Raw genomic sequence first — 12,841 nt, forward strand, 5'->3', positions numbered from 1 at the left:
TTGTTGAGGAAGAAAGATGACATTTGACGAAGAGATCGGTGGATGAGAAATAAATAAATAATCAATTAGTGACCATACGAATACAAGAGACGAACAGCTCAGTTGATAAGGAGTTACGATGTTATTAAAAGTACTAGAGCTAGATAGGTAATACTAAAAATGAGTAAAGACCAGTGGAGAAGATGAGTGGAAGTCTATTTCAAAGAAGGATAAATTAGACATCAATAAGAGGTGTATGCAAATGCACCAAATATGAAACCAGGAATGATTTAAAATGTTTTATTTGGGGTTTTTGAAACATCAATAGGCGTAACCATTTATAAATTACTTAATATTAAGTAAAAAAAGCTATATTCAGTCAAGTTACTATATAATAAAAGTAGGAAATACTTAATAGGGAAAAACAGCAGCGTAGGGTGATAAATTCTCTGTAAAAACTTTGTACCTACTTAGAGAATGGTCCTTGATAAAGTGCGCAGCATCCATTGAGAACAACTGAGTTCAGTCGTCGGAGTCGGATGCTTTGGTGTTATTTTTGCGTAGAAAGCTGAAGGTTATAATAATCTTCTTGCTTGCATTTGATCTGAAATAATGTTTTACCAGTATGATACACTAAGTTCCTTTTCTTATTGTAAAGGTACAAAGCTGAATGACTCTGGTACGATAGAAGTAGTATAGGATTATTTAACAGCAATATCAGCAATATTATACTGTGACACCCACATCAACGTTATATCGTTGTGCTTTGGATGTTGCTTAATGGCCCGTTTGCATTTCCAAACTGTTACCGACTCATAAGTTGTAGACTTTAAGGATTACTGTGAAGCTTTATAGTCTGCAGCAGGAAATACTGAATTGCGGCGTTTGCCAGGCACTATTGAGCGAAAAAATCGCTGCTAACAGTTCCGCTTGAAACATTGTATGTATTTCCATGGGTTATTGACAGTCTAGCTAGTTCTCCGTTCGGCTTGCGGAGATAAGAATACGGCCAAGGTCAGAAGGCCCTGCCCTCTCGTAATAGGCGACTAATGGGTAGGAATTGAGAGGTGGAGAGCCGTCGCTTGAGGTGTCGGGTTTGTAGAAACGCACACGAACGCTTAGGCGTCACGGTCACCGGTCTACACTCCTAGTATCCGAGACGAGACTCTCGTGGGACCACTCTACTCTCATTCCAAGAGAACCAGGCGAAAACTCTCTTGGCCTTGCGTCAAGCGTGGTGTTGGTGTCCCGGCACGTACCCGCCAGGAGATTTAAGAGTGGTAGAGGAGAGATCCTCGACGGCGACCTGTCTACGTGCGAGGTGGAAATTCTTCCACCTTCCGCCCGTGGAAGGGGATAACGGGTATGTGAGGTAATCGCAACACAGGTACTACGGGGAAGGTGAAGCCCCACGAAACGTGCCTAGCGTACGTGGCGTGGCACCTTCATTTTGGTGTCGGACTCGTAGGGGCAGTGGAGGCGCTAACGGTCGTATAGCCGAAAGGCCAGGAAGACCAGGGTCCTGTCAGTTTTTAAAATTGGAGGGCACAAAGCATAGCAAAGTCTAGCTAGTTGGTGTAAGTTTCGCAGCCAATAAAACTCCTTTCGTCCAATGCTTCATCTTCCTTCGATCTTTCCTCCAAAGATCAACTATATAAATCATGCTTATCGTTTCTAAAGATATGACCAAAATAAGCTGGTAAGTAATGGTGGCAGTACCACAGAAAATAAAAAAGAGTTTAATTAGGATATAGTAAAGAAACATAATGCAATCTTCCTGTAAGTATACTGCGAAATACTTAATTATAGAGACTTAAGGATAATATATAACTTTACTGAAAAATATACTACTTTCTTTATTTGTTTTTATAGAGATCACCGATTGTATTTTAGTGTTACCGAGCGAAGAAAACTGCACCTAGTATAGGTAAATGGAAGAATATGGGATAGTATTCATAAAAAAATAATGAAAAACAATTTTATACTAGCCAGGATTAAGGGTAAATGCGGATGACAAATTGTTCTTGCCAATTAAAAATTTTCTATTGGAATATTAAGCACCACTGGTTTTTTTTCCTCCGCGTAGGTATTTAAAAGCTTGACCATTGCAAAGCCTTAATTATTAAAACAATTGGCTGTTAAACTCCATCATTAACTCAATAAAGTACTTATCATACTCCGCTGTTTCAGTCTTAAAAAGTTTTAACAATCTAAATAGTAATAAGAGGAATTTACAGCGCATTTTGATAAAGGAGCTTAAAAATGTCTTTTGTTTCTTCGAGAAGCTTCAACGGTCTCACTTATTTACCCCATGGCGCCGCAGAACATCTTAGCCTATCTGCTTGAATCTGAGCTATTTGATGTTCACTTCGTTGTTCACCTCTTGCTGCTGAACTGCTTCATATCTACATATATCGTTACTCTTTCCTGTTAGAGTTTTGAATTTATTTCCCGTGGGCTCAACAGCCTATATTGAGCAATTTAAGCGGATTTAAATGTAACACAATACTTTAGTAAAGCAACTGTTGCGCATGTTTATCTTTCAACTGTTTTTATATTTTTGATCTGATGACCTATGAAAGATTTTCTTTCTTCAACACTTAAAATATGGACTTTCCTAAGCATAGCCATTGACAAATATTTACATTGCAGCTGTAATATTTTAACTACTAATAAATCAAACTAAAAACCCAAAAATGTTAATGTTATATTGCGAAAATTGTATGTTACGCGCTAGTCGATGTCGTAAATTTGTTGTTACAGTTCAATGACAATACGAATAAAACGTGAAGAATATGTTAAAAAGTGATTGGTAGACAACGAGACGTAGTTTTGTGATGAAAAATGCCTATCAATCTATTAAGAGCGAAAATAAGGAGACTACAACTGTTACTATCGTATATACTTAGGTTTGATATTTTATAAAATGTAGTTTGTCTGTTTTTTTTTGTTTGAGAACCGCTGTTTTAATCAATTCCAAAAATAATAACTAAATACTCTTATACACTTATATACAATTGCTTAAAAAGTGGTTCTGTGCAGTTGGTCATTACTCTTTAATAAACAGTAATTTAAAAAAGTAATAAAAAGAGTACCTCATCATCATCATTCTGGCTTTACAACCCTGGCTTACAATGAGTCAAAAAGAGTACCTCCTTCTTCTTTAGGTGCCGTCCTCTTAGCAAAGGTTGGTGATGGCCTCTGCAAAGTCTTCCCTATTTTGGTCTTTCCTTATTAAACTTTGAAAGTCTAATCCTGTCCAATCTTTGATATTGCGCAGCCAGGTCATTTGTCGTCTACCCGGGCCGCGTCTGCCTTCTATTTTCCCTTCTATAATAAGCTGAAGGAAGTTATACCTATCGTGTCTAAATATGTGTCCAAGATAAGACGTTTTACGCTTCTTGGTAATTTCTGTGAGTTCACGTTGTCTATTCATACGCCTTAAAACTTCTTCATTTCTAACACGGTCGATCCATGGAATTTTCAGCATACGACGAAATACCCACATCTCTAAACGTCGTAACGAGCTGACTGTTAACGCCCAAAAGAGTACCTAGCTATATATAAAATATAAGTTGAATGAAATAAAAGGTAATTAATGAAATAAAGAAGCAATCGATTATTTCTGTTAATGTCTGCGTGATAAATTATTTCGTGTAAGTGCTCGCTACTGGATTTGAAATGTCCTGTGCTATTACTTGTCCTCTTAAACGTCACCAGTCAAGTTCATTAAGGACTCAACAACTGGAGTACTATCAAAATATAGGCACAAGATGCACACTCACTATTTAAGTGTATTAGAATTATGAAAAATGATGTTTCACTACTGTAACGTGGTTTTATTTCTAATTGTATTTAGTCCTTATTATTTAATTTGTATACGGTTATTCCAACTTATTTATCACTAAAAACTACTAAAAAACATCAAAATTTTTCTCTCTCTCTCTCTCTCTCTCTCTCTCTCTCTCTATATATATATATATATATATATATATATATATATATATATATATATATATATATATATATATATATATATATATATATATATATTTAGTTAACCCTTATCTGAAGTTTCCTTGAATGTACATACTAGAAGCGGTCATCTACTGGCTTGTTTTAGAAATCTTGCCGGAGAACCTTCGTGATGTCAGGCATCGTACAATCCTTACCGCTAGAATCTTCGGCCTGGCGAACTCGGTAAGCACCTGCGTATTCTGGAACATCGGTAAGACCTGCCTTCACTTTATATCTTTGAGAAGGTAAGGGGTACTTGAACAGGCAACTATCGTAACACTACTATGTAAAAGCTAATTGTGACAGAAAAAATACTTGTATATTATTTCCTTTATATCTATAATCAATACCATTGTTGTATATTAAATAATTGATTATTGCTTAATATATTACATATTTTTGTCCAATACTCTTTTTTATTACTTCATGTATGAATAAAGAAACAATATTCTTATTATATAGTATTGACCATCTTGTAAGTATATGAAAACTTTGATTATTAAGTATATTTAAAATATAAAAAAGATCTTAATGTATTTATCATAGTATTACAAATACCTTAACATGTTTCTTAATCTGCGTATTCACTTGCAATAAAATATCGTAAACACGATCGGTACGGCAAAAAGTTAAGACTCAGACGGACAAGGAGGAGACCGGAAGGATGGCGCAGTAGAAATGTATAAGTACAGGTTAGAACGAGGTACATTGTACCGAAATTAGCACAATCATTTAAATTCACAATACATATACTTTACTAAAATTAACTATATTTCAATAAAGACAAACTTGTTCTCAAACACAAATCTGGAGCAAAAGTCTACTTTGTTTTCTCAACCACTCAGATATTCACAAAATGTATGTCAGTATCTTTAAAACTAGTTAAAAACATTCAAATTTGTGGAAAACTCAGTAATTTGAAAACTGCCTTGCTCAAGCAATTTGAACTAAAAAAAGAGCACTATAGGAATCGGCTCGATAGCTAAATCCGCTCATGGACTCACTTTTAGGTGGTGGGCTCATTATAAGAGAAATCAGAATAAATGTTCAATAAATAAGCTGACACCTTGGACAAAATACTGAAAAATGTGAAACAAGTATTGAATTTCATTGTAAGATATATTTTTGCAAGTGAATACCCAGCTTTACATATATACATATCTGTTGTTTTATACATTTTTATACTGCATTGGGCAGTAATTTCTAAAAATAACTTTAAAACTATCGTCTTTTTATTACTTATATATTTAATATATCTATTAAAATTGCTTTCTATGTAAGAGGCCTATTAGTTAGACAAATGCATAGTATATAGGTCCCTATATCTTTGTGATGATAGAATGTTTCAAAATGCTACTTAGAAGTCATTTCTTTTTAGAAATACAGTAGATATTAGAGAATGAATACGAGATTCTCTTGATGTCATTTGACCAGCGGGTGGGAGGTCTGTTATTGCTCGATTTAACACTCTATTCCCGAATCGTCCCTGTCCATCTCTTATCCCACAATCCTGCTATATGTACCCGTATAAAATTTTGTAATATTTTTCATGTGGTCTTGAAATAATCAACTCTACCAGATGTACTAGATTTGGGAGCAGTCAGCACTCTGTCCCTCTGTGACTTCCCTGTAGTAAGAGTCCATCACATTTATAATTGGCACAAAAATCAGATAATAAAACTTTCTTATCTCTAGACCTAGACTGTTTGTTCGGGCTGTTAGGCTGTTGTCTTGTGAGATTATTTCTCGACGTTTCGCCAACACTAGGAGTTGGCATCTTTTGCAGATGTTACTGCTTCGCTTGTAAGCTGAAACTGACAAGCGAAGCAGTTTTATTTATCTAGACCTAGAGTTTGATAGAACCAAATATTGGTGTTTGGCAGTGTTGAAATTCAGATATTTAAAGATAGGTATTTACAAATTAATAGTTTAAAATTACCAAAAAAAAAAAAATAAATAGTTTTAAAACAGTTTTTAAAAGGAAATGTAAAATGTCAGTAAAAATAATAAAGTTAAAAAGACAACTGTTGCAATCTGGCAACTGGTGGTTCGAGTATTCTGACTTTATTGCCAAACCTATCCGCGCACTTATCAAAGGGTAATTGCCAAAAAAATTCTAATAATTAACTGCAATTAATATCAAAAGAAACAAATATTAATTCATTAGTGTTTAATATAAATCATAAAATTGCAGAATCCATAAAATAATATAATAAAAATATACTTTTTAAATTTTAAAAGCTTTCTTTGTATTTGAAGCATATAACATATAAATTCTAAGTATATGGCAACACTGCGAATACATTTTTTCGTTCTTGAAAAACTTAATTGACAGCTATTTGAGGCTATCTTTATCAGGACCAAACGTAAAAAATGTCCGAGAACTGTTTTATTACAACCATTTAAAGAGGTATTGTCAGTTTTTAGCAATATACTGTGATGATGTAGAGGAATAATGAAAATTAAGAATGCAGGTGTCCGCTTGGGTTAACTTTAACGAAAGTACAAGAGTACAAGCTGTATAGCCGCAAATGTCAACCATGAAACAAAATATTTCGGTTTGGCAGTGTTGGGAAGTTGGGATGTTTTATAATGTATATGTTGTATGCTTCAAATACGAAGTGAGAAAGCTTTTAAAAAGTACATTTTGAGTATATTATTTTATGAATTGTGCAATCTTTAATTTATATAAATATTTGTCTCTTTCGAAATTAATTGCAAATATCTGTAGCAATCTGGCAACTGGTGGTTTGAAGATTGCCAAATCTATCCGCTAATCTATCAAAGGACAATTTATTGCCAAAAAATTTTCTAATAATTAAGTGCAATTAATCTGCAAAGCAACAAATATTTACGCGTTTTTATTTTATATAAATTAAAAATTGCAGAATTCATAACATAATATAATCAAAATGTACTTTTCTAAATCTTTCTCATTTTATATTTAAAGCATACAACATATATATTTTAAAAACATAACAATGCTGCCAAAACGAAATATTTTGTTCCATGGTTGACATTTGCGGCCATGTTCAGGTTATACTTTCGTTAAAGTTAACTGCAATTTGTAAATGTTCTATTGAATTTGTAAGTAAAGGATTAGCCGATAAAATGTTGCCCAAGATACGTCCGATTGCATTGACATCTATGATAATATACTTCCTCTCCAAGGAGGGGGAAAATGTTATTAAGGAAGCAAATGATGACAAAATTGAAGACTTGTTTTAGTAGTAAATACAAATAATGCCCAAACGCATTATTGATGACAAAATCTAAATGCATAATATCAAGATCTTGTGCTCAGAACGCACTACAATCTTAATGTTAAACAATAATTATATATTCTCTTTTATTCAAAATTTCTTATTAGCGTTTTGAGATTTTTTATGTCAAATATCTATTGCTCACTGTTAATTCATCATTGTTTATCTTAAAAAGTATTAAATACTAAAATTAAGTTATTGTTATAATCTGTTAGTTATGTTTATTAGGTATATCTCAAAACAACAATTTCCAAAACACGAAGAAAGTTATTGTTTTTGATAAATCTGAACAATATTAATTTTATCACTTAATCTGTTTACATATCTCTATTTATTACTTCAAGCCGGGTCCTCACTTTTTACGTATCCTTATCGCATCATCGTTGCGTACCAGTAAACGACAAACGTGAAGCTGACAGTAAGCTCTCGTCGTTACGTGTTAAATATTGATATAAAGTATAGTTCAAACCCTTTTTTCAGTGCGTCATTAATTTTGACGTCATATAGGATTTTAAGAATGTCGCGAAAAGTTAAAATCCTATATGACGTCAAAATTTGAGGATTTGACATTTATTGACGCCAAATTTTGAGGAAAAAAAGGGTTTGGTTTGAACTATAACTATATACAGTTGATAGACAAAGACACAAGGCGTCAATTAAAGTGAAACACTATATATTTTGTGCAATATTTTAAAATTAAAATCGCTGTATCATTAAAAATACATACATATTTGTATCAAAAACAGTAAATAATGTATGGAGGCCTCCTTTAACATTATAAAGCAAACATGCTCATTATCAAGTTTTGTTTAAAATCTTGACACATTGCAGCTGATTCTTCCACTAAAGCGTTGGCCAATTATTCTTATGTGTCTATTGTTTATTGTTCTTCCATCTTCACAAGTACGAGTAGATTTAATACGGAATGATGGTATGATTTAACAATACACAACAATTAGACGTTAGTTCATTAGAATATAAAATTGATATGTTTAGGATTTCTATGTTGTTTTGAGATATAAATATATCCGTTAACTTGAGTTATCTCCTAGAAATAACAAATCTTCAAGTAGATAACTATAAAAATTGTTGTGTTTTTTATAACTTTGAAAAAATGTTTCGCGTAAGTGTCGTCGGCACAAATAGATGTTGATTTTTACTTTTATTACAAAGCGATTGTTATGGCGTACGACAAAATTTATTAGTTTATAAGCATTTATATTTATAATAGTTGAGTATATAAAGGTACCATGTATAAGTCAATATGTGTGTAGCTGTAGGCTTATTATTGGGTGTTGCTGTAAGAATAAAAGTTATTAATCAAATATTTTTTATTTGTTTTATTATTACCAGTGTCGATCTTTAAAAATTGCAATCGAAAAGATCCTAACTGCTACAGAGGATTAAGTGTCCTACCTACTTTCGGGAGATTGTTTGGAAAGATAATAAATGGAAAAATACAAGATGATGTAGGACATCTAATTACCGAAGACCAAAGTGGATTTACGCCGGGTAGATCTTGCACTGATAACTTGTTTATACTCCAACAATTAATACAAAAAAGAATAGCGGTTGGTACCGAAGTACATCTAGCCTTCGTCGACCTAGAAAAGGTGTATGATACAGTTCCAATACTTAAATTGTGGCAAGCTTTACAACAACTCAGCATTAGTCCATACCTTTTAGGAATAACCACAGAAGTATACAGGAATAACACTACTTACATAAAAATCGGAAATAGACTATCAGAGCCAATAAAAGTAACTAAAGGACTAAGACAAGGATGCAGTATGTCACCCTTACTGTTTAATTTATATATTGAGGCAGCCCTTCAAAATTGGAAAAACCACTGCCAGGGAATGGGAATCTCCATAGGAAATGACGCACTGTTCTCCCTGAACTTTGCGGATGACCAAGTCGTCCTAGCTCAAGATTCTTATGATCTAGAATTTATGATAAAGCGTCTATATAGATAACAATACATGGAGAACAAATTAAAAAAGTTGAAAAATATAAATATCTGAGTACAATAATTAACGAAAATAATGAGTACACAGACGAGATTAAGGCAAGAATAGGACAGGCAAGAAATTCTTTCAACAAACTGAAAAAAGTAGGTACTCTGCAACAGGGACTTTTAATTTCTTTAAAGATAAGACTTCTGAGATGCTACGTGTTCTCCGTATTATTTTATGGGTTAGAGGCTTGGACTAAAGAAAGGTAAAGGTAAAGAAAGATGTTTCGGACAGATTGGAAGCCTTCGAGTTATGGGCCTACAGAAGGATATTAAGAATAAGTTGGGTGGATAGAGTCACGAGTGTCGAGGTGTTGAGAGGAATGGGAAAAGATAAAGAGGTTTTAAATACAGTTAAAGTCAGAAAATTGCAATATCTGGGACATGTCATGAGGGGCGAGCGTTATAACTTGTTGCAATTAATAATGTAAGGAAGAATGCAGGGTAGAAGGAGTCGCGGAAGAAGACGCATCTCCTGGTTAAATAATTTGAGAGCTTGGTTTACCTGAACAAAAAAAGAGTAGGGCAAACCATGGTTGAATCAGTTCTTCGTTATGGCTCTAAAGTATGGACAATTAATGCAGACCTGAAGAGAAGATTATTGGCAGTTGAAATGGATTATTTGAGAAGAAGTGCTAGAACATCAAGTCTAGACAGTAAAATCAACAAATCTATAAGAAATAACATGAATGCTACAGAAACGGTCATTGATACAATAGAAAGAAGAGGTTTAAAATAGTTTGGACACCTATTGAGAATGCCTGACGAACGTTGGCCCCAAAAACTTCACAGATGGAAGCCCCCTGAAAGAAGAAAAAGAGGTAGACCTCGACGCTCATGGAATGAAGGAATTAGAAGAGCGATGGAATCGAGAGGTTTGGAGGAGGAGCATGCCTTGGACCGGGAGGATTGGCGGAGAAGAACGGAAATCCGTCTCCAAAATGTATTGTATTTACAAGTTGGATCCTGTAATATTACCAGTAGTAATGCCTATTGAGTAAAGGAGCAGCAGGGCTACGAGTGCAAAACAGGTCATTTTCCCATGTAAATCTCCATAAGAAATTCTAAGGTCCATTCTGGTAATTTTTTGAGCGTTTTGTGGCGAGGGTAAAACGGCTTATTGGATCGTTACGTACGACAGCTCGTTGAAAAAGGGGAGGGGATGGCGAATACAATGATGTATCAAAAACAAAGATGGCGACCATTCTTCTTCTTTCACGCGCCAAGTGCTAAACGCTTTAACGTACAGGATTGCGCGACATGTCACGTGATAGGGTTTAACCAATATAATGCATCTCCGTAAAAAAATTCAAGATGGAGTTAAAATGAAAAAGCTTTTTATGTCAAATTAGAGTTTATGAAAATATTTTCACAATATGTTTGTTCCAATACGCCACTTTTGTACGGTTTTAAACGGTTTTGCACCGTTCGCTTACGATGCGAAGAGGAGACGTGATGGAAAGGATTTTGACACTGATCTAACTGATCTAATGACTGGTTATTTGTTTGAATTCTGCCCATTTGTTTAAAACAGTTTAAAAAATATATAGAAAAACAATTGGTTATTTGTTTGCTTGCCACTTGGAAATTGGTAAAATTTTTGGACATAAAAATCTATCCCAGTAAGCACAAGTACGTACATTAGACAAACTAAGTACGTACTGATGGGACATAAAGTATGTACAATGTACGTACTTTGCTGTACGAAGTACGTACTTAATACGTACATAAGACGTACATTTTTCAATTTATGGTACATACAGTACGTACTGAAGGTACGTACCCAGTACATATTGAAGTTATGTACCTAGTACATACTATATATACATATTATGTACATACTATACACACTTATGATGATTTATGTAAATAAAAGTAAATATAGGTGAATATATCTTTATTATTCATATTTGAAGTAAAAAAACAAGCAAAACTTATGAATCTTAAAGCTTACCAAATGGTTTTGTTTTAAATATACTTATTTTTTATTTAATAATTTATTTATCTAACTTCTTCACTCACAAAATACATTTTTCAGTATGACTATATACGTTAAAAAACACTCGACTGAATAAGATAACAGGAAACCACACTATAAGCACCAACACCAAAAATAAGTAAAAAAAATCTAAATGAAACTGTCTTGCAATGAATTATCACATCAAAACTGTACTCGACGTGGAAAATTCCTAACCAAATAAATTAGGTTAGGTTAACATAACCTAACATAATAAATATGCTCTAGCTCTTCTTTCTCATGGTACATACTTAAGACGTAATATTACGTACTCTTCTGTACGTACTGGTATGTACCCCAGTGTACGTACTTGAAACGTACATTTTACATCATGTAAGTACAGTACCAAAATTGTACGTACTTAAAACGTACTGTGCTGTTTGGGATATTAACACCAAACACACCTGTAAAAAGACTTCTAAAGAAAAAGAACATCTAAATTAGAACAATTAGAATTGACAGAGTGAGTTATTATAATGAACGATTAGAAAGAGAAAAACTTAACAAATTAAAAAAAGAAATGATTTAATTGAAAGAAGAAACAATATTATTTAAGGAAAAAATAATCTAATTGAAGAAAAAAATAGCATTTTAAATCAGGTAAAAAAGTTTCATTTTCATTGCTGTAAATTTAATGTGTGTAACGTTAACAATAACTACTATAAAAAATAGTACTGAAATACTTAACGTCACTTGAAAACCAAAATAAAACGACCAACTTAACTGTTTTGATTCCTTTGGTCATATGAATCTTTATTATAGCAATCAAGAAGCTACAAGTTACAAGTTACATGACCCTGGCCGGAATGGCGGTACCAGATGACATCTGTCTGTCATCGGTCTTCTTCTTTTTTACCTTTAACATAATATATTACACGATCCCTTTTTTTTAATTAGTACAAAACTAAAATACAAATTTAACTAGAATACAAATACAAACAAGTAGCCACAATTTCAATTTAACATATAGTCCTTTAAATATGTAGCAGTCTTGTGAGATCTCTTATTTGTTTTAATGATAGTGTTACCTTCTTCCTCATCTCTTACATTCAGTAGGTTATCTGAAATGCAAGTGTTATTTTTAAATCTAGGTAAATCAACAATAACGTCATTATTTAAATTAACATTTTCAAACATCTCAATATCAGTAAGACCTTCATGGTCACTATGATTTTCACAGATATCACTATCATTCTGACTCACAATTTTAATATCAGACTCAGTTGGGATATCATATCTACCATAACCAGTTGGGGTACTAACATTGTGTACTTCGTTATTGTCAAGCAAAATATTTTCATTTTTAAATAAATTCAAATGAAGATCATATAATAAAAAGTCTTTGTTACACAATAAATTTGTTTTATTTAGAAACTTTATATTCCGTCTACATTCTGTACCTTTTGAATCCTGAACAATATAAGACCTATCATTAACTATGTCTCTTATTACTCCCCTTTCCCATACTTTTCCTTTCTGAATTAAAATGTTATCCCCTTTATTAAGTTTATCTAATTCTTTTGCATTTCGATCAAAATATTTTTTTTGAAC

Source organism: Diabrotica undecimpunctata, chromosome 4 (assembly GCF_040954645.1).
Source record: "Diabrotica undecimpunctata isolate CICGRU chromosome 4, icDiaUnde3, whole genome shotgun sequence".
NCBI lineage: Eukaryota > Metazoa > Arthropoda > Insecta > Coleoptera > Chrysomelidae > Diabrotica > Diabrotica undecimpunctata.